This window comes from Acinonyx jubatus, chromosome A2, assembly GCF_027475565.1.
Source record: "Acinonyx jubatus isolate Ajub_Pintada_27869175 chromosome A2, VMU_Ajub_asm_v1.0, whole genome shotgun sequence".
Classification (NCBI taxonomy): Eukaryota; Metazoa; Chordata; class Mammalia; order Carnivora; family Felidae; genus Acinonyx; species Acinonyx jubatus.
The window spans coordinates 16104280-16128378 of record NC_069383.1 but is presented as its reverse complement, the minus strand read 5'-3'; the positions used below and the strand labels follow the sequence as shown (position 1 = coordinate 16128378).

General features: G+C 43.0%; 1 protein-coding gene across 2 annotated transcripts in view; it reads right to left on the bottom strand.

Annotated features, from left to right (window-relative positions):
- Positions 1-24099, bottom strand: part of CREB3L2 (cAMP responsive element binding protein 3 like 2) — a 119761-nt gene that overhangs the window by 49653 nt on the left and 46009 nt on the right. The gene's annotated exons all lie outside the window — the stretch shown is intronic.

Sequence of the window (24099 nt, the reverse complement as noted above, 5' to 3'; positions counted from 1 at the left end):
GGTAGTAGTGCCCCCCTAGTTTTAAAAACCGGAAAGGTCTTCAGACACTGTCAAATGTCCCTGTAAGGAGTGGGGAGAACCATCCTTGGTTTAGAACTACCATTACAGACTACATTAAAAATAATGGTAACAAAATTAGGGGCGCCTGGGTGGCTCAGTCAGTTAAGTGTCTGACTGTTGATTTTGGCTCAGGTCATGATCTCACAGGTGTGGGATCGAGTCCTGCATCGGAATCCGCGGAGCTGACAGCACGGAGCCTACTTGGGCTTCTCTCTCTTCCTCTCTCCCTGCCTCTCTCTCAAAATAAACCAAATAGACTTGGGACACCTGGGTGGCTCAGTCATTGAGCATCAGACTTCGGCTCAGGTCATGATCTCACAGTGTATGGGTTAGAGCCCTACACTGGGCTTTGCGCTGACAGCACAGAGCCTGCTTCAGATTCTGTCTCCCTCTCTTTCTGCCCCTCCCCTGCTCACGTGTGGGCATGCTCTCTCTCTCTCTCTCTTTCTCTCTCTCTCAAAAATAAACGTTAAAAAAGAAAATCTCTAAAATAAACTTCAAAAATAATAACAAAATTAAGTTAAATTTCAAAGTTCATCACAGCACCTGCTGCTAGAGCCACTTCTCCCTTCTTCACATTCCCTGAGCCACTTACTGATTAAAGTTTAGGGACGCTTCTGGTATAGAAAGGAAGTTACAAAAGCAGATACAACAATAGGAGAACTGATTGCACATGGCGATGCTTCGGGTAGGCAATGAAACCTCTTGGGATCCCCATGGATACTAAATTCTACCACTGAATTGTCAATAAAGGTGTTCTGAAATGAATGCAGCTTGGGGACAGGAAGGCAGGAGGTTAGAGCTCTAAGATTATGGAGCTTGTAGGACAGAACATCTCCTTTAATAAAGGTGAGAAAGAGACAACAGGGAAGAGGCCCTTGTAGGCTGGGTCCTCAAAGTAGAGTTGGGGCGGTGGGTTTCACCAACATCACCAACAGGAGAACTGGCTGCGTCTCATCAGGACTTTGGGCACAGGCAGACCGGCATCAGCCATCCATAAGAATAAGAGAAGTGCTTGGGGGAGAGTTCTCCGCACACAAACACATTTAGAACCGAGTGGTCCTTAGAAGCATCTAGGCAAGAATTCCCAAAGGCCGACTGCCTGCATCCCAATTACCAGGAGAGTTTTGTTTTTGTCATTTTATGATGAAATATTTTAAACACTCGGAAAAATTACAGAAAATAGTACCATGAATGATTATGTATTCATTCTTTTGGGAAAAAAATCTTAACTTTTCCATGTTTGCTGCTACAACCTGTTTTTTTTTGACTCTTTCTTTTTAAACAAATATACATGAAGGGACTTACTGAAGCCCCCAACCATTTCTCTTCATCCCTCCTAAAGTTACTGCTACCCTGAACTTGCTTATCATCCCTATTCAGGTCTTTACATTCTTACTACCTATATATGCTTCGATTATGTACATATGAACCTTTTAAACTTTAAATAAATAGTGCCATACCTCATACGTCTTTCTGCAACTTTATGGTCTCCAAGAATATTTTTCAGATTTATTAATATTTATACAGGTAGCGCTGCTGCATTTACCTGCACCTCCGGGTTGTGCATACCATTGCATTTATCTATTTCTTCTTGAGAAGAAGATATGTAAAGATTTTATTTATTTATTTGGAGAGAGAGCACACGTGCCCAAGCAGGGTGGGGGCAGGAGCAGGAGGACAGGGAAAGAGAACTTTTTTTTTTTTCCTGTGAGGACTAAATATTTTATTCCTGACAATTGGTTCTATACATTTTTGTATTGCATTTCGCTTTTCGGTAACTGTATATAAGCTGTTCTTGAATTATGTATTATATAAACTTGCTTTCCTTCATGGTATTTTTTTAAATGTATTGATTTATTTCACATAATTTACTTATTTAAATAAAGTTAGTATTTGTTTCAGGAGTAGAAGCCAGTGATTTATCACTTACATACAACACCCAGTGCTCATTCTAACAATCGTCCTCCTTAACCCCCATCACCCATGTAGCCCATCCCCCCCACCCGACACCATTCCAGCAACCCTGTTTGTTCTCTGTGTTTAAGAGTCTCTTATGGTCTGTCTCCCTCTCTGTTTTTATCTTCTTATTTTTCCTTCCTTTCCCCTACGTTCATCTGTTTTGTTTCTTGGCAAATGGCAAGATTTCATTCATTTTGACTGCTGAGTAATAATTCACTGTATATTTACATATACACCACATCTTCTTTATCGTAAGTTAATGGACATTTCTTAATCCCTATCACCTATTTCACCAATTGCCCCCGCCCACCTCCCATCTGTAACCATCAGTTTGTTGTCTATAGTTAAGAGTCTCTTTCTTGGTTTGCCTCTCTTTCTCTCTCTTTTGCTTTTTGCTCATTTGTTTTGTTAAATTCCATATATGAGTGAAATCATATGGTACTTTTGTTTTTCTCTGACTTATTTCGCTTAAGCATAATACTCCATCCATGTTGTTACAAATGGCAAGATTTAATTCTTTTTTATGGCTGAGTAATATTCCAATATATATATATTTTAAATATATATATTTATATATAATAAATATATATATTTATTATATATAAATATATATATTTAAAAAATATATATTATATATATTTAATATATATATATATATATATATATATATATATATAAATATAAATATATATATAAATATAAAAAAGCCCCATCTCCAGAGGGGCTGCACCAGTTTCCATTCCCACCAACAGTGCAAAAGAGATCCTCTTTCTCCACATTCTTGCCAACATCTGTTGTTTCCCAAGTTGTTAATTTTAGCTATTCTGACAGGTGTGAGGTGGTAAGTTATTGTGGTTTCTTTAGTATTTCTCTGATGATGAGTGATGTTGAGCATCTTTTCATGTGTCGGTTAACCATCTGGCTGTCTTCTTTAGAAAAATGTCTATTCATGTCTTCTGCTCATTTCTTCACTGGATTATTTGTTTTTTGGGTGTTGAGTCTGGCAAGTTCTTTATAGATTTTGGATAATAACCCTTGAGTAGATATGTCATTTGCAAATACGTCTCCCATTCCATAGGATGCCTTTTAGTTTTGCTGATTGTTTCATTTGCTGTGCAGAAGCTTTTTATCTTGATGAGCTCACAATAGTTCATTTTTGCTTTTATTTCCCTTGCCTTCGGAGATGTGTCAGGTAAGAAATTGCTGTGGCCGAGATCAAAGAGGTTCTTGCCTGTTTTCTCCTCTAGGATTTTGATGGCTTCTTGTCTTACATTTAGTCTTTCATCTGTTTTGAGTTTATTTTTGTGTATGGTGTAAGAAAGTGGTCCAGTTTCATTCTTCTGCATGTTGCTGTCCAGTTCTCCCAGTACCATTTGCTAAAGAGACTGTCTTTTTTCCATTGGATACTCTTTCCTTTATCCAAGATTAATTGACCATACGTTTGTAGGTCCATTTCTGGATTCTCTATTCTGTTCCATTGATCTAAGTGTCTGTTTTTGTGTCAGTACCATACTGTCTTGATGGTTACAGCTTTGTAGTACAGCTTGAAGTCCGGGATTGTGATGCCTCTAGCTTTGGTTTCCTTTTTCAACATTACTTTGTCTATTTCGGGTCTTTTCTGGTTCCATACAAATTATAGAATTGTTTACTCTAGCTCTGTGAGGGACCCAGAGAATCTGAAGCGGTTCCACACCCAGCATGGAGCCTACACGGGGTTCAATCTCATGACCCTGAGATCGTGACCTGAGTCAAAATCAAGAGTTGGATGCTTAACCGAGACACCTAGGCGCTCCTAAATATTTTATTATTATATGCGGTACTGTAATAAACATTCTTCAACATGATAGGAAATTTAAAAAAAAAAATACAAATCCTGTGACCCACCTTTAGAGATTTTGAGTTGTTCAAAAGCACCCATATTAAATCCACCACAACTGCCTGTGCTTCTAATGCTTTAGTTTTTCAACTCCTGAAGGTTGACTTCATCCGCACTCACCTCCCCCGCCCCCCTCCCACAAGCTCCTCTTTACAATTAGTTCCCTAGAAGCTTACAATGTCCCTAGAGGTTGAGATATGCCCAAGTTAGAGGACGATTCATGGATTTTGCAGCTACCATGTGTTAAACCTTAAATAGATAGCGGGGATACAAAATAGTAAATAAGAAAATACCAAAGGCCTGGGCCTTTCCTGACCACGCTTTGCATACAAGGAGCACAACACCTGCAAAACTAAGATTAGGACCCAGGTTTCCAGACTATAAGATAACCTGAAGTCAGGGTCTGCCTCCCTGAGCAGGTCTCCAAGGACCAATTTCCTGGTTGCCTGCTGGTGAATATTCTTCACATATCTGACAGAGTTCCTTTCAAGACCAAAATTAAGGTAACAAAAAAAGAAATAAATAACACAAACTTAAACGGCAAACACAAGAGCTGGACGCACAGTCCCTGCATTTCCAAGCCACGCTTCTGTCCCCTGAGCGGCAATGTCTACTCTGGCCAGCTGTGCTGACCCTGCTGACCTTCTGTAATCCTGCTCTACCCTGAGGCAAGGCTCTTTTTGATTGCAGGGCTTTCCCAGGGAAGCTGCCAGGTTGGGCTGCTAGGCTGCCACTGTTTTCTTTCTCCTGAGCAGCACTAATGAATGTTTTCATGAACATCCCCCAGATAACCAATAATAAACCTTCTCTAACTCTGCCCACCATCCCCCAACTCCCTCTACTTTGGGCTTCATAGTAATTATCACGTTGCCAAACAACGTAGCTCTAAATGACAGGCAGTCCCGAAGAACTCGCAGTTGTTCCCAAATGCGTTGTGATCACCTCCTCTCTGGAAAAAGAACCCCCTCAGAAGGAGGGACCGACTGTTCCTAAGCTCCACCCACACCTAGGAACTGGGCAAGACGGTGAGCACTGAGTAAGTCCCAGGGTGGACACTTGTGATGGAGAAAGATATCGTCCCGACTGGTCTCAACCAGATGCTGTGAGTCAGCCCAGCAAATCAGCTCCAGCTGTGGGCAGCTGTGGGCTCAGGCACTCAGCGGACAGGCTGACATCCCAGTGCCAGTGCAAGAGAAAGGCCAGAATCGGCCCACCATTAATGGCAGCCAGTAAGAGAGGGTCTCAGAGACCAAAAACCAAAGAGGCAAAGTGACCCTCCTCTAACAGGGAGCCTTCTTGGATCTTGCTAATACTTTAGCAAAGGACCATGCATGTGAATCCAAGAGTTTTAAAATTTTGAGTTGAATGTTTTCAAAGACAAGGCATAATAGCATTTCACTATTCTAATAGTCCAGTCAAGCTTTCTGGGGTTACAAGTCACTTTCATAGCATTCCAATCAATCAATGCTCACAAGACCTCAGTCATCTGCTTGAGCTAGACCTTGAACTAAGGTCCTTTTTTTTAAAAAAAAAAATGTTTATTTCTTCATTTTGAGACAGTGTCTGTACATGAGTGGAGGAGGGGCAGAGGGAGAGGGAGAGAAAATCTCAAGCAGCCTCTGTACTCAGCACAGAGCCCGACATAGGGCTTGATCTCATGACCGTGAGATCATGACCTGGGTCAAATTCAAGAGTTTGCCACTTAACCGATGGAGCCACGAAAGGGCTCTTATTTCAAACTGATGGAACTTTCCCCATAGTGTTTCTCCCAGGAAAGAGGTGTTTGAGGTTCAGATCCAACTGCATGGACAAGTTCTATCAAGTATGAAACCATGACCCTGCCGACGATCACTGATGGTGCGGCTGACAGGACCAGCAGGTGCCAGGTCATCGGGTGGTGAAGCCCTTCACACATTAGACTTTCGGAAAGTGAGCAAGGTGTTGTCCTATAAGGCAGACATGTGCTCTTTCACAAATGAGAAAATGGGGACTCAGGGCAGTTAGGTACCTTGCCCAGGGTTGGGGTTGCGGGTTCTGAAGCGCGTGCACTTTCGACTATAGAACGCTGCCGCATTTAAGTCTGCCTCCAAAGCTAACGTGTAGTGGGGGCTGGACTTGAAAAAACATTGACATAGATTTCACCAACAGCCCATCCACTCCTCCACCACAAACACAGTCTTCCGCATTCAGTGTGGAAACATGCCACGGGGTTGTTAGATGGGGTGGCTCCCGGCATCACTTCTGTGGGACACTAGCAGTAACGATGATGAAGGCATGTACTTGCCCTTAGGGCACGGTCCTGCCAAGAGGGTTCCCGGTCCCATCACAGAATCACTGACTTGGAAGAAACCTCCTTGAAAGGGTTGAACCCCTGCCTCAGGACAGGAACGTTCCTCACCCACTTCAGTGAAGACCCTTGGCAGCTTACTTTAAGAACCTGGGTCAAGGTTTCATCTCCTCATTATCTAAGACCCGGCACTGAATGTCCTCCAGTCTGGCCCCAGCCATCCCGTAGTCTTGTCTGCCTTCATTCTGACCCGTGATGCCTTCATTCCAACCCTCATCGTTTCCTTATGGCATTGGGCAATATGGCTTTAGAGCCAGCTCTGGATTTGAATTCTGGCTCCCAGATGTATGGGCCTGAGCAAGATGACTTCAGTTCTCTAAATTTCAGTTTGCAACCCCTCTAAAGTAAGTATAACAACAGTACCAGCTTCCTGTCATGAGGATTGAGTTAAATAATGCACGTGATACACCCAACACTTCCCTGGCATAGCAGTCAATTTTTTAAAAAGCTCTTTAGGAAAAAAAAATTATCAAAATTAAAACAATAAAATGTTGGCATTTTGTACTTGCACACTGGCTTCCCACAGTGCTCTTTCTAGAATATCTTTTCATCTTCCTATGCATTAGGAAACTACCTTTTAAAAAAGAACATATCTGTTTCTTCTACAGTCATGCTAGACAGACATAGCTTCAATAGACTTTTTTGCTTCTCTGACCAACTTCAGCCTTTTGGAATAAGTATCTCTTAATTTGACACATTTTTACTCTTCTTTGATGTTTCTCTCATTGCCAAGTGACTTAAATCCTTTACCTTTTAGGCCTTATAAACTTCATAACCAAGATGGAAACATTTTTACCCAGCCCCCCTGAGCCTAGTACAGACCACAGGTCGTATGCACTCAACAACTGTCTCTTGTCTCAATTTATTGTCATTCTACAATATCCCAGCCAAACAGTAAACAAATCCCAATGAAGACCTAGGCCTCCCTATAATTATAAATAACTGCTATCAAAATTTTTAAAACATTATCCACGTTTACGAATCAGATAAATTAAGAGAAATTCTTAACCTTACATAGATTACTTACTTTATAAAAAAAAAATCACCACATTGCTGAAGCACCGACATTGTATTTGTAGATCATTGGCCAGTTGTCAAAGGGACATGCAAGGAAAGAGTGGTTTACAATCTGGGCTGCCTCCCGCTGCTAACAACCGCCCCAAGAACTGAGGTCATGGGGGTGAGGAAAAGGGAGCAGGAGAATAATGGATTCATAATTCTTTTCAAGTTCATTTTTTATTTATTTTGAGAGACAGAGAGAGAGAGATAGCAAACAGGGGAGGGACAGAAAGAGAGGGAGGCAGAATCCTAAGCAGGTTTCATGCTGCCCGTGCAGAGCCTGAAGTGGGGCTTCAACTCATGAGCTGTGAGATCATGACCTGAACTGAAATCAACTGAGCCACCCAGGGGCCCCAGGACTCCTAATTCTTGAGCTTGAATAACTGGTCACATAAAGCTACTGAGCTGACTTCCTTGTATAGCTCACCACTAGGCTTTCTCTCTTTGAACAGATATAGTGAGTGTTTACTCTGAGCAACGCGCTGTATTGGCCGAGATGTACAGAAAGATGAGTCAGGGTCATCTTATAGAGAGATGACGGTCCTGAGGGACAATAGGAGTTACCTGAAGTGGATGTCCTGTGCCCTTACCGACCGATGTGCTCAGAGAGCATGTTCAAAGCAGTTTTGCCCTCCAGAGGTGGGGCTGACAGGCATCTCCTGTGCTCAGACTAACTGAGGAATGCCAGCCCCAGCCCTGGACTTCTCTGGTTGGCATACCATCTCTTCTAGATTCAGTTTCCTTGTTTCACTCTGTGTGTGTGTTTGTGCCTGTGTGTGTGTCTGTGTGTGTGTGTGTGTGTGTGTGTGTGTGTGTCTGTGTGTTGGGGGTGGGGAGAGCAAATAACTGGATTTTGGACGGAATCAGTAGTTTCCCACCTTTTCTGATCTTTGGACTCTTTCGGGAATCTAATGAAAGCTTCCTACAGAAACATGCCCACAAGCGCAGACTCCTGGTGGCTCCCCACCTCCTTGAGCCTGTCCAAGAACAGGAGAGGAGGATTCCACGAATTTCCAGTTAAAAACCACCAGCAGAGATAATACTACAACACACAAATAGTTACAGGTCATTGCTATCAACCTATTCAGCTCTAATACCCTATAATTTTCTAAAATGCTGCAGGCAATACAAAAGGCAAAAGCTTTTCAACTTAAGAAAAGGCCCTCTTTCTGCTTCTTGGGTCTGCCCCTGTTACCCTGCTGTTACCCTGCCTAGGGCAGTGAAGCTGGGGAGGTATAGGTGGTAACCATGGGATAGCAGCACCCAGCAGCTCCCTGCCAAGAGGCAGGGGCCCAAGGCCTGCCCTGGGCTCCAGTATATGCATCTAACAAAGATGCTATTCTCCAAGCCTACTGCCTGGAATGGGGCTGCCTTTGCTGCCCACATCTGGCTGAAGGCTGGCTCTCAGGCAGGGGAAGGAGGGTTTTTAGTGAAAAAATTGTAGCTAGAAGCCTTGCCCAGAGCACAGAATGCTTCAAAGACTTGGAGCCCCACATGTATGGGACGCGGTAGGGGAAGGCTGACAACTCCCAAAACCTCAAAGAAATGCAAAGAAATAATTTTGAGGGCACGCCTCAAATTTACCTTAGAAACCAAGGTTTCCCTCTAGCAAAACACATAGTTGGCCAGTATAGTTGGCCAGTATTGGACAGGAAGAGAGGGAGGGAGGAGGGAGGAGGCAGAGGGAGAAGGGAGGTGGAGGAGAGGAGGGAGGGGAAGGAAGAGGTGTCCTCCCCTCTCCACTCTCCCAGGGGCCATCTTCAAGGAGGCTGCTCCTTAGACCTGAGTGGATCTTGCCCTGCAAATGTGCCCTGGGCACAAACCACCCAGAAAATGGCCTAGCAGGAGAGGAAAAGACTATTCTGTCAAAAATCACAAGGAAAAATAAAATGGCTCATAAGTCAAACCCTAATACAGTGAAATTTCAAGGTCTCTCAATTTTTTCCAGTACCAATTTTAGGTACGATAAAGAAATCTGGAGTTGAGCTTTAGAATTCCCCATTAAACAAGCAGTTTGGGGGGACGGGGGTGGGTGGGGAGAGGGTTGTATTTTTGGTAGATGCTTTACTGAAATTTTACAAGCAGTAGCAGAAATTGTTTCTCAAGAGCCCTATTCCTGCATACAATCATTGGTTGGTAGTAGCCGGATGTGCCTTTCTCTGTGAAAAAATAAAAGCATGTGAAATAGGGTTAGTCAAATTGTAAAGGCTTTGGGGATGCTTGTATAAAGGAAGCCTATTATAAATTCATTGGTAGGGTATATTCTATTTTTTCTAAAAAGAGTCACCCCTAATTTATTTATTATGTAAACATGAATTTTTATGTGATATTTGTTTCCAGGGAGATGCACCAAATACTAATCCCTTTTAAACTGCATGATTTTTCACCATTAAAGCAAGTAATGATGCATTTTCTCCAAATGCAATCCAATCTTGAATGGTCTACAGCGGGGCTTCTTGCTTAACATTGGAGGTGAAAAAATTCATTATTTCATTTTACACAAACAAATCAATTAATGAGATAAAGGGAGAAACACCCTGTGGGTGACTCCTGCTGGCACAGGGGAGCTCAGAGACTCAGAGTTAAATGACACAAAGAAATCCAATCTGCCTACTTCTTGGTTCATTCATTTATATAGTAGAAAATGCCCCAAAATGTATTTCTTAGAACATCCAGATACTACAAACCCAAACTAGCCTTAGCCTGGAGGAAGGCCTCTCTTCTATGGCTTAACAGGATCGGACGAGTTCCTACAGGAATAAAACTAAGAAAACATAATAATAATAATAAAAATAAGCCATGTTGAACACTTAGTGCTTTACGCATGACAAAACACTTCCACATCATTATTGTATCTGATCTGGACAAGATCAAGAATAATGTAGAAGGTTGGCCTGGGGACTATGGAGGAAAGGGTGGGATTCCTGGTTTCCAGTTCCATTCCCGTTTACTTTCAGCGTCTCATGCTGCATCCCTGTCACCAATACAGAGAACTCAGCAACAAGATTCCTAATTCTCAGATGCTTTTTGAATTGTGATTTGAGTTTGAGATTAGGATATCTCCTCATGTTGTGAGAGGAAATTCTTAGGGTCCTTCTAGAGCAGTCAGAGCTATCCCAGAATTTACATATAATCCATATCACATGGAGTAGTCCTCTTTGATTAAGAAACTCAAACCATCCCCTGGAGTCCTTCTCTTGTGTCTTCCTTCCGCCACAACAGACAGGTGAATCTCCCCCACAAATAAAAGCTCTTCAAAATCATGGTCAAGCCAACCATCCCAGGTGGAGGCAGTCCAGCACTTGCCATTCTGTTCTCTCCATCAGCGCTGGAGCCACAGAGTCCATGGGTGGTCTTGACTTGCCCAGTCCCACAGTCCAGATTCTGCCTCCATATCGCCAGTGGGAGCACTAGAGACCCAGCAAGGCTTTCTTTTTTTTTTTTTTTTAATGTTTTTATTTATTTTTGAGACGGAGACAAAGCATGAGCAGGGGAGGGGCAGAGAGAGAGGGAGACACAGAATCTAAAGCAGGCTCCAGGCTGTGAGCAGTCAGCACAGAGCCTGACATGGGGCTCCAACTCACAGAGTGTGAGATCATGACCTGAGCTGAAGTCGAACGCTTAACCGACTGAGCCACCCAGGCGCCCCATAGACCCAGCAGGGCTTTCTGCCAGATGTATACCACATGCCAAAGCCAACAGGTGTGCTTTTAACTGGCCCACACTTAAAATCCCCAACATAATTCAATCCGAGTCTAAATTCCCCACAGAGGCAAAGTATATGTAAATTTCTCATTCACCATCTCCTAAACTGCCTGAAGAGTTTCCTCCTAATTGATGTTTTATAACCCTTGTTGATACCCCTCCTTCTGTGCTTGACTTTTAATTTGTAGTTTTTACCCTTTTATGCTCTTATGATATAAGCCAGCTGGGAGGTTTGTTTTGGCCAGTCTCTTCTGACTGTGCCTCCCGCCTCCTCTACACATAAAACCTCCTTCTCTTCTCAGGTGCTTTCCACTCTAAACAGAAAACGAATGGGGCGCCTGGGTGGCTCAGTTGGTTAGGCGTCCGACTTCAGCTCAGGTCACGATCTCGCAGTCCGTGAGTTCGAGCCCCGCGTCAGGCTCTGGGCTGATGGCTCAGAGCCTGGAGCCTGCTTCCGATTCTGTGTCTCCCTCTCTCTCTGCCCCTCCCCTGTTCATGCTCTGTCTCTCTCTGTCTCAAAAATAAATAAAAACATTAAAAAAATAAACAGAAAACGACTCTATCTCTCTCCCCATCACACACCTTCCAGTCCTTACCAGGAAACACCCAGGGCATTCCCTCGGGGCCTCTAACTTCAAAGAAGGCATAAACTAGGATATTCACTGTTTGTATTTTTTTTTTAATGTTTATTTATTTTTCAGAGAAAGAGAGAGAGAGAGAGAGAGTGTGTGTGTAAGCAGGAGAGGGGCAGAGAGAGAGGGAGACACAGAATGTGAAGCAGGCTCCAGGCTCTGTGCTGTCAGCACAGAGCCCGACGCAGGGCTCGAACCCACGAACCACGAGATCATGACCTGAGCTGAAGTCGGATGCTTAACCAACTGAGCCACCCAGGCGCCCCTTTTGTTTGTATTCTCTTGAGTCCTACCCTAAAACAACTAAACCCTGGTATTTTTGCCATTCTAGAAAAGCTTCTGACTGTGGTAACAGGCTCCAGATCATAGACTGATGACACTTGAAGAAATACCGGAAGTCATCTGGGCCTACCTGGTCATTTTAATTTGAGAAAACTGAGATTTGGGACAATATATGAAATCTTTACACCGTTGATTCTGTGACCAGAGAGATGGAGACTGTCATAGGATCACCAAACGAATGACTGAAGAGTCCCACAGACTTCCTTCATGGAATTCTTTCAAGAGGACCTATGTTTCACAATGGGACAATTCTATCTCAAGAGCCAACGTCAAGGATGTCAGGTGTGAAAAATTAAAGGAGCCATAAAGGTTTCAGGGAAAAAAAAAATTGGCACACTCCCTTGAGCCCTGTTTATTTATGAGCCAGATATGCCGTCAGATTACCGAGGTCATCTCATCTCTAAAGTGCTATGCTAGGGAAAAGAGAAAGGGCTTCAAGAGTACAAGGTACTATCTGCCTTGTTGTCCAAATGCACAGGGAGTGACTCACTGCCAGCTGGTACCCCTTCACCCCCAGATAAGAGCAACAAGAATTCCATAGGTTGCCAAACTGAGAGATCCAGGCAGGTTCTGGCTTAAAGCCACTTAGACTTTTGCTCTGTCAGATCTCACATGTATGTTTCACCTCCCTGGCATGCTGGCCTGCTGAAATGTACCGGAGGCTCTTAACCCTCTGAAGGAGTGTTCCATCCACTGGCGTCATGAGTCCGAACACGTATGTTCTAGATCAGCTCTGTAATTTTTAGCAGTAACCTTGAGCAAATCACTCATGCTTTCTACCCCATCTGAAACTAGAAAAACTGCAATCTGCCTTTCACACTTGTCAGAAGATAAAATGAATTCACAGAGAGCCTGATCTGGATATAATATCGTAAATAAAAACTGGGCGAGAACCATTAATGGGCTAAGAACATGAAAGCCACCCACATAGATGGTTATTTCTTCCCTCCTCTTGACCTGCCAGTTAACAAGTGCAAATATTGGGAGCATGGCACCTGCTGGATGTCTGCCCTTCCATGACCCTTCCTCTTTATGAAACTCAACCAGCTGAGGTCATGAACCCCCTTCTATCTCCGAATGCTGTTAAATCCAGGAGCTTGACAGCTTGGTCAGGACAGAAATCTTGGCCCAGTGAGGAGTGAAGAACCACCAGTTACCTCTCTGCTAACTGGTGAGACCGGAGAGAGATTGGAAAGGCAAACTCCATTATTTTAAATGAAGAAGCTAAAGCTAAGAGATGCTCAGGTACACCCTCCAAAGAAGCAAAACGTGACGTTCATTCACTTAGAGCAGTTTCTGTCATTAATAAGGGCTCAATAAATGCTAGCTGTTTTATTGTTATCGTTGCTACAAACTTTGCTGAAAGGGGGACAAATTATTAAGCATTTCTCTGATCTATCAGCCTATTAACACGATAAAAGATTGTGAGGCTCACTGATTCCTGGTGATCTCATACTAGATTCTAGTTTGTTCATTCGCTTACCAAGAGGCTCAGTGTTTAGTTCGTCAATTCCTAATTGATAAATCTTCCTCTTCCCCGTTTGAAAACCAGGCCCATATCTCCAATCGAAAACCCTGATATTCCTCCATAGGTCATCACTCTGATTACATCCATGTTTCTTCAAGCCTTTTCATTTTATCCAGCAATTATAATTTTCATGGAAACTCCTCACTCAAACTTTTGTAAGAGAACTGGTCACAGCCAAACTGGATTATCTAGGGCTCACTTGGTGGCACAGCTGACAAAAAAGACCCAGAAAACCCAAAATAAGCCAGTGAGAAGAAAGAGATCATCCCCAGTGGGCAACTGAGAATCCATGACAGAGTTAGCAGAAAGTGAGAAGACTAGGGCAACTTGGTTGTGAAAAATTGTCCTGGAGAGGCTCAAAGATACCTGGCCTGATTGTAAACAGCAGCCAGCCAAAGATTCCCCAAGATGATATTTACAGGTTTTCAAGTCTTCTTCTAGAAGTAGAGTCCAGGTGCTTCAAAAGGCATCCGTCTAGTGCTTTGGCCACCAGACTGATATTCCCTGTCATATAGCTACGACCCTGCCCTTTCTTTTCATTTGACCTTGGGAGACTTGGAGAATGTCTAATGAAGGTGAAAAAAAGACAGCATTCTCTTTCTAAGAAAGACCGTGAATGGAATGTAGCGATCTTGGAGTTGTTAGGAGAGTAAGCAAACTAAAGATATTTTGCAGTCCCTCTGGGAAACAACGTGCAAACCTCACATGTAAAAGCTTAAACAGCTTAACTGAGCATTTTTCTCCCAAGAGAGAATGTAGAGCAATGCTTCTCCAGTGTTTTTCATTATTCAACAGCGGTGGATACTTGCTTACTGAGTCACAAGTAGGGAACATTTGCTCTCTGGTCATTAGCGGTGCTTTTTCGCTACGCACTGTAGCCAATGGTCTCAGAAATGACAACAGGTTTGAATGCAATAGTGATGCAATGCTTTAATGAGGGTGGGGAATGTTTTGGAAAGAAAGTCAGCAAAGTTTCATTAATAAATAAAATAAGAAGTCAAAAGGGCAGCTGCTGGTGTAGTAGAAGGAATGCTCTATTTGGAATTAAATAGCTCTTTTTTTTTTTAATGTTTTATTTATTTTTGAGACAGACAGAGACAGAGCATGAACGGGGGAGGGTCAGAGAGACAGGGAGACACAGAATCGGAAGCAGGCTCCAGGCTCTGAGCCCGATGCGGGGCTCAAACTCACGGACCGCGAGATCATGACCTGAGCCGAAGTCGGATGCTTAACCGACTGAGTCACCCAGGCACCCCTGGAATTAAATAGGTCTTGATGTAGATGTAGCTCTCTCACAATCCAGCTCCGTGACTTCAGGCAAGTCATTTAACCTCTCTGGGTCTCTTTTCTTAGAATACAAAATAAAAGAGTAGAACCAGCTGGTCTCCCGGGCCCCCTGCAGCTCTAACATTCTGAGAACAGTTATGATGTAGGCGGCCTCCATTTCTCCTCACCAAGGGGAATAAAATAGCCTGAAAACAAATCTTAAGCCTGAGTCACTGTTCCCTGCAACTCCTTCCCTCTGGCCTTTCCTGAGGCTCTTTTGGCAAAGAATTCGTACCCCTAAGGATGACTGAGCTAACAGCTGGACGGCACTTGGCTAATTTCTGCCTTTCAACAGCTGGCCCAGGACGCAAACAACCAGACAGGATTCTACCAGAAAAAATGACTCAACTTTTGCAGGCCAAGTATAGATGGAGAGAAATACCCAACCTAAAAAGTGTTGTACTGTTCTCTCCTGGCCCCTAGACCAATATCCTTGCAGCCTAGCTGTACTGAACCACTACGGGAAATGAGGAAGAAAGGAATAGACAATTTCTAGGAAGCCCCAGAAAAATCCATGGCCAGAGTATCATGTTTTCTGCTCTGCTCCTTAGAAGAAACCAAACATTCTGAAGTGGTGAGAAGTTCTCCACCAGACCAAGTTGGTATTCCAGGTAAAAAGATTCTTCAGAGATTGAAATTGTCCTGCATATTACAGGGCCCCCGGATGCTAAATACTAGTAGGTTCTCACTCCCCAGCATGAGGACAACCAAAAACCTACCATGTATTTCTAAAAACCAAAGAAGGGAACTTCTGATGTAGACCCAGCTGGATGACAAAGAATGTTTATGTTACTTCCGGTTCTTCCGTGGGTCTGTTTTCATGATTCATGGGAAATGCAGCCCTATGTCAAAACGTTCCCTTGATGGCTGTCTGGGTCATTGGATTGTTCTCCCTCCATGGCCTCACTACCCACTAATATCTGAGGGCCCCTTTCCCCATGAATCCCAACACTCAACATTTGCAAAGCTCAGTTTTTCTAATAGGCTAAATCTCTAACCTTTGAAGTCTGATCCTTTCCTCACCTTTGTTTAAACAGATTTTTTGCCACCAGCAGCCCGTTTATAAGGGAAAGGGAAAGGGAAAGGGAAAGGGAAAGAAAAACAGCCGCTCACAAAGCTGCACACAGAGTCTGTGTGTGGAACGAAGGTGCCACTGGGGCACCTCACGGACTGGTGATGTCTGCAACGTGCAGTAAAATTAGTAAATCGTGCCAGGGCTAATACACCAGTCTCAACAAAGTGGTTTGTTTATGACGGCCTCTCGCTCACAAAAGAGGTATTTAAAAACTTTACAAGTAACCTTGGGGATGGACTAGGGGAAAAGTAAACATAAAGCACAAGTTTTGCCTTTGCAAGCAGCAGGCGCTCTATCAATGACAGGACAGCACCTAACACACACAGATAAGTGAAGCAAACACTGGGAAACACAGCAGGATTGCGACCACTAAGAAGGAATTACTGGGGCACCTGGGTGGCTCAGTTAAGTGTCCGACTTCTGCTCAGGTCATGATCTGAGTTCATGAGTTCGTGAGTTTGAGCCCCATGCGGGGCTCTGTGCTGACAGCTCAGAGCCTGGAGCCTGCTTCGGATTCTGTGCCTCCTTCTCTCTCTGCCCCTCCCCTGCTCGTACTTTGTCTGTCTGTCTGTCTCTCTCTCTCTCAAAAGTAAAAATAAAACATTAAAACAAATTTTTTTTTAAATACTAAGAAAGATTTATTGATCAAAGGTGGATAACCCTGACTTGGTATTTATCACCCATCCAAAATGTAAAACAGTCCACATGAGGTTATTTCAATATACTAAGGTAAGCAGGGATATAAGTAAGTAGATATTTAAAATGTTATTGTAAAAATAAATAAATAAATAAATAAATAAATAAATAAAATGCTATTGTAGAAAGCTGTTTGTGAATACATTAAAATGAGGAAAATACATATCAAAAAGAAAACACATTACCAAAACTGAATTCCCTTTATTTTTCAATTATGGAGAATTATCTACAAATGCTATAATGTATGGAGAGAGATCTGACAAAATGTTGACAAATTTCTGCTTGGTAACAGATGTGTAACTAGTCACATAGTATAACAGATGTGTTTTTTAATTCCTATTTATATTTTCTATGCTGAAAATCTATGAGTTTATTTTATTTTTTATTTTTTTATTTGAGAAAGAGAGAGCATGCACGAGGGGGGTGAGGGGGGCAGAAGGAGAGAGAGAGAGAATCCCAGGCAGGCTCCAGGCTCAGTGCAAGAGCCTCACATGGGGCTCAATCCCACGACCCTGGGATCATGACCTGAGGTGAAACCAAGAGTCAGATGTTCAACCAACTGAGCCACCCAGGTGCCCCCAAACCCAAGGGTTTATCATGGGGAGAAAGCATTTGTTTTTCAAAAACAGACTCCATTTAATTGAATTAAGCGAGACCTAGATTAAATAGCCCTCAAGGAACAAAGAACAGTGAGGAGAGCTGACTAGAGGACAGCATTTTCTGCCCAGAAGGCAGATTTTCTATATTTCATTCCTGATATATATATAAAAAAATAACCCATTGGGAGACCCGGGCTTAACAGGCTCTGTAGGACAACAATACCCCAACTCACAGTATTGGGTGTTTTCCCCACTGGCACTTTATTTAATTTTTTGAATGTTTATTTTTGAAGGAGAGAGTGAGAGACAAAGCGCTAGTGGGAAGAGGGGCAGAGAGAGAGGGAGACACAGAATCCAAAGCAGGCTCCAGGCTCTGAGCTGTCAGCACAGAGCCCAACGCGGGGCTGGAACTCATGAGCCACGAGATCACAACCGGAGCTGAAATGGGACGCTTAACCAACCGAGCCACCCAGGTACCCCTCCCGCCGGCACTTTAAATGTTAAATGCACAGAAATCTCTTCAATTTTGTCCTCCACAGTGAGGGCAATCAGGCCCCACAACTGGGCCTTTCTCCAACAAGCACAGCTACCTGCAAGTGAACGTGAGGGGTTTCTTTTCAAAAACAGCTTCAACGGGGTAGTCTGTGTGCAACTGAAATGCAAACGCTGGAAATGAGTTCCTTTTTTCACCACCAGGGTGGGCCCTGGAACGTCTCCCAACCATGGCCCCAACAATAACACCATTATAAATCAGAATTTCCACCCTGAGCCACTGTAATTAAGCTCTTATCCTTAGATTGTATTTAGTGGTAGTTTCTGTTCTCTCATGAATTAGGGCTACCAGCCAAAAATACCCAAAGACCTTCGATCCTTGCTCTCCAACCCCAATCCCCCTTCCCAAATTATGGTCTGCTACATGGAGAGAACAGACTAACAATGGCCACTCACTCTCTCTCACCCACCGTGGGTGGCTGAATTCTAAGATGATCCCAAGATTCCTGCTCCCTGGTGTATGCACCCTGAAGAACACCTTCCCTTGAGTGTGGCCTGTATGACCTGGGAATATGATGGCACTCCTATGAGAGCCAGGCTACGTCATGATGAAAAGCAATTCTGCAGATATAACTAAGGTCCCAATTCAACTGATTTTAAGTTCATCAAAAGAGAGATTATCCTGAATGGGTCTGGCCTAATCAGGGAAGCCCTTTCAAAGAAGTTCTAGAAGTCAGAAAAAGATTCTCCTGCTGGTCTGGGAGAAGCAGGCAGTCAAGAGGCCTACAGATGCAAGAAACTGAATTTTGCCAACAACCACATAAGCCCGAAAAAAGATCCCATGCTTAGAGGAAACTGCAGCCCCAATTCACACTGGACTATAGGTTGGTAAGACCCTGAGGGGACGCAGCTAAATTGGGCCCAGACTCCCAACTTAAGGGAACCATATGCAAAATACATGTTGGTGTAAGCCAGTAAGTTGGCAGTAATTTGTTACGTAGCAAAAGAAAACTACTACATCCACTGATTGGCCTTGTGTCTGTCCAGTCCATCACCCATGCTCCTCTTGTACACATTTTTGAAGATGATTGTGTGCAGAAAAAGTGAATCCTAAGGACAAATGTGGGGCCCGGAGACTCTGTGAGCCTTCTAGCCAGCCTCAAACTGAAGAGTGTGGCCTTGCCCCTTACTTGTCCAAACTGCCCCATTCCTAGCTCTTGAACCTGATGCTTTGCCTCCTTTTGGGAAGTCAGGCCAAGATGGCGGCTATGACTTCATACCTAGCCTGTCAGACCACAGATATAGGTTTGGATAAGTCTCTTTTTCCTGGCCAAGACGAAGCTGACTTTTTTCTTTTAGAGAAACTTTTACAAGAAAACCATGAGGAAGAAAGAGAAGGGATTTTTGAAATAAAAGAAGTAGACACATTTACTTAGGACTTATTTCTTGCTCTAAGTTAACTGAAGGCTAGTCACAGCCTGGGCTGGCTGTTGTAGCTTCTGGAATATTCATCTCCACATCTGCTTCCCTCCCTGGCCCTGTCTTAGCAGGAGGTTTACAACTGTGCCAGTTTCCCTCTGGCCTGACTTGCACTTAAGTTGGCACCTTAACCAGCCCTGGGGCCCTTCCACTCTGCAGCACCCCTCCCAGGTCGTCCCCTTCTGGTTTCTGGCTCCATGGATGAACCAGGTACCTCCCCATATGACTTCAACAATTCCTCTCCTAAGCCTCATACTGGGGATCTCACAAGATAACACTTCTGGGTCAATCATCATCTTTAGGTCTTTTTGTTCCTATGTCTTACCCTTTTCTCTGACCTCTTCAGCTTTAACTCAGCTACAATATATTAAGAGTTCATTGTATCAGGCAACTGTGCTGAATTCTGGAGATATAGAAATAATGTCATGCAGCTCAAGGCCCACTAGGACTGCCTAAAACATGCTCAGCAGTCCACGACTGAGCCTGGTACTATATTATGCCAAAACTCGATTCACGGTTAATCTATTTTTCTTGGCTAATGCCTAAGCTTCATCTTGTTAGTAGCCAGAAAAGCAGCACAGTCGTGACCAAACCTTACCTGCAGCTTGTCTCATGTAAATATACACTATAAAATTAGAAAAAAACAAATGTAATAGGATTTCAGGGTCTACAAGTGCTACTTGTAGATGCCCATGGCCAATAACAGAAGAAAACAGAATACCGAATTGCCTTGGGCCAACATGAATCAGTAGAGGTAAATATTACCTCTAAGAGGGTTCTCTTGACTATTCAAATGTGTGCTGGGCTCAACACAAGAATTCCTTAGTTTGAATTTTCCTATTGAATCCACAGGCATCAATATTAGCATATTATTGAAAAATAACTTCATGAAAATAAGCCAACCATTTACCATCAATGTATTTGTCTTAGAGTGCCAGCTCCTAGAAGGTGTATCAAATGTATTTTGTCTTTGTTTTGTGACCTGCACAACAGGATGAGGAAATGGCCATTCACATGACTTCTAGTGATGATAATGAAAAACAGCATGATCCCTGGAAATTGTCCGTGTCAGCTTTGTTACTCTGTCCCCGGATTACACATGGCCGTGTATGAGTCATCAGAAATGTAGTGGGACATTCACAGAAGAATGGGAAAATTCCTAAACACGTTATACATGAAGGCACCCCTCTATGTAGTTGAGAAATGAGTCAACAGCTCACATCAAGGTCCAAAGATCACTGGTTTCAGGGTAATCTCAAAGGCTAAGCCAGCAAAAACAAATGTTTTCTCTCAGGGAGATACCTGCTATCAAAGTTCAGAAAGAAAGAGCCACTTGGACCTGGAGTTTCACATTCAGATTGCTAACCCAATCAGGCCCACCATTGTGAGCTTTACGGTGACCTTATGAGAGTACTCGAGCAGTTGGGGTTCCTCTTCTGCTAATGTCATACAGAAGTTAAAACAATAATGCCAGAAACATACACCTGTACTGTATCAGTGTAAACTAGATCTCAAAACATTTTCTTAAGGACCCACATATTCTCACGTAAGTATAAAATTATCAGAACAAAGGGAATCTTTTTATACGTTCCCCCCCCCCCCACCCCCAGCCCTAGTAAAGTTGACTCAAAGGTTCGCTGCTTGAGAACGCTTTATCTAGTTTGGAGATCTTATTGTGCAAGTCACTTCTGTATATCTCACTCTTCCCATCAATGGAATGGGTGCCTGTGTTGCACTAACCTCTTCCCACACCATTTATTTGGTCTGGGTGTGTGATATTAGCAAACCCCTTCCATCACTTCATTCAAAAGCCAACACATACATCAAGCTTGTCAATATCCCCGTCAAGATTAGGGCAAAAAACCTAAGGTAGACTTCATTAATGTTTACTCTGAAACACTTATATTTCTTATAGTAGGGGAAAGTAATGTGTTACAGAAGGTTAAAAGTAAATAATGATGTGAGCTCAGACATTTACTGATGCAGAAGCCAACGTACGCTGTTTATTTAATAATGGTGCTGTTGGAGGTGGTAATCTCCAGGCAGAGATGCCAGGAAGCAAAGGTCACTGTCAAGATTACTTACTGATCTTCTCTTAGGATCTATTTCCTTGTCAACATAATTCTCATCATCAGAGGAATAATGAGGAAACTGGCTAAATGTATTATTTCATTAAAGCTTCACAACAAATATATGAGTTAAGTGGTATCATTATCCCCATTTTACCAATGAAAAAATGCAAGCTCAGAGGGGTTCTGCAACTTGGCCAGAGTTGCACAGCTGAGGAAGGGGCAGAGCCAGGAAATCAAAATCAGTTCCTCTGACTGTGAAAACCATATTCTTTCCATCACGCCCCTTGATTCACCTACGGTGAAAACGTGGGTGGATGTTGTCACGCATTTGGGAGCCGTATGACAGGCACTGTGTTTTCCATTGGGGAGATCTACTCTCACCAAGAAAGAAGTGGTCACAGAAAAGACCAAGACTCACTCTCTGGACCTCTGCTAAGGGCGAAACACTGATAGTCATTTCAAAAAGATAGGTAAGGCCAGGTATGCTTACCATCAACTCACATTTGCCTTTTTTGGGAAAATAAAGGTAACAATTCCATCTCCCTCATTGGGTCATTGTAAAGATCAAATTACATAGATCACGTCAAAGAACTTTGCAAATGGCGACAGCCCTCATAAATGGAAGGTAGAATGATTTCCCTTATCCCCTACTGAGGCTCGGAGGGCTGTTTCCCACCCCAAGCTTCTGAGCTTACTCCCTAGTAGTGTTTTTTCCAGGATTTGGTTTGTTTGGGGTGACGGGTGAGGAAGGATTATAAAGGCTTCACAAACACCAAAGCAGTGTGTTGGGACCTTCCACAGTGAGTCATTTATGGCTCAGTTATTCATGGCACAGCCAATCAGCACAATAGCATACACAGCCAATCCTCATTCTAGGCAGGTTCCCTATTTGTTGACTCGCCTACTTGCCAAAATGTATTTGTAACCCCAAATCCATACTTGTGGTGCTTTCAGTCATTCCCAGATACACTCAGAGTAGCAACATTTTGAGTATCCTCAGTGCACAATCTCAGCAGGGCTTCAAGCTCTGCCTTCTTGTTCCAGATCTCATACTGTAAGCAAGTGTCCTTTACGTGGTCTATTTAGTGGCACATTTTTCACATTTTTGTGCTCTGGGTGAGTGATTTTGCTGTTTAAAATGGCACTCAAGGGCAGGGCTGAGTGCTGGCTAGTGTTTCTAAGCGCAAGAAAGCCGTGAAGTGCCTTATGAAAAAAATGTGTGTTAGGTAAGCCACATTCAGGGATGAGTTACAGGGCTGCCAGCATGAGTTCAATGCTATTGAATTTTAAAAATATATTAAATAAGGTGCCTTTATACAGAAACACACAAAAAACAAGGTTATGTATTAATAGAGTAATGAAAATATTGTGACCAGAGGCTCATAGGAACCTAATCCTATATTTCCCCTAGGAGCAGTGATTTAGCACTTGTTGATTCAGTGTTCACAGCAACTTTATAGGACATAACTACCCCCCAAACGAGAAGGGACTATATTTATTCATTAAAATTTGTAAGCACAGAATATAAATTTGAGGAAGTATGGGAAAATGTGTGCTATGCATTTAAAGAGCTATATATTAACTATCTAAAATCACATATTCTATCAAAATCATGAAAAAGACTGGGAGGGAATATACAAAGTAGATAATAGTGCCTCCAGGTTAGCAGAATTACAGATTTGTTTTTATTTCTCCAACTTCACTAATGCTATCTCCATAGACTAAAAATTAAAATTGAGGGGCACCTGGGTGGCTCAGTCAGTTAAGCATCAGACTTTGGCTCAGGTCATGATCTCACGATTTGTGAATTCAAGCCCCACATTGGGCTCTGTGCTGACAGTGCAGAGCCTGGAGCCTCCTTCACATTCTGTCTTCTTCTCTCTCTCTGCCCCTCCCTCGCTTGCACTCTGTCTCTCCTCTCTCAAAAATAAATAAACGTTAAAATTTTTTTTTAATTAAAAAAAAATGAAAGTTTAAATGCAAAATGATTCCCACCATTAATATCAGTGAGAAAAGTACAAAAGTCCTTCCTGTCAATTCTATGACTAATCCAACATTGGGCAACACTTGCAAACATAATTAAAACCATCTGGAGAACTAGTGATGTTAATCTGATTCACTCTTCTGAGAAACTTGAAAATGATCTTCCTAATACAGATAGGACTTACCATCCAACAACGTTGAAGGTTCTCTTCATGTTTTGATTTCTATCCCTACCGTATACTCAGCCTCCTGCCCTACTTCCCCATTGCTGATATGACATTGTTCCAAGGCCCTCAGAGTCTCAGTCCTTCACCTCAAATGTCAGTCCATAAAGGCAGGGCCTGTGCCTCCAACCCCACAGTCCCCCTATTTTATCATCTTCATGGTATTTCCCATTATCTTTGATTATCTTATTTATTTATCTGTTCCAGCTTTTATTGCCCGACCCCTGCCCCCTCCCTAGAATATATCATCTGTGTGGCTCATTGTTCACAGCCACCTCACCCCACCCCACCCCCACCACACCTAGAAGGGCCAACTGGCAGATAGGAGGAGCTCAATAAATATTTGCTAACTTACTGACTCTTGGGTTTTCTTGATTCCTTTTTCTCCTTTGACCCCAAACCAGCAGTCATCATTTACCTATCTATCTTATTCCAGGAGTTTGGGAATATGTCAATTACTTAATAAGTCTTTTCAGTAGACATTCCTCTGTGTCCCTTGACCCCATCCCAACTAATTTCCTGAGACACAGCAGGGTCCAGGGTTAGAGATTTAGTTCTCACTCACTGCAGTCAATTTAAAGTGGGATTAGCCCTTCATGGTGTTCTGGTAAACACGTGCTTATCACTTAGCTGATTCATTGC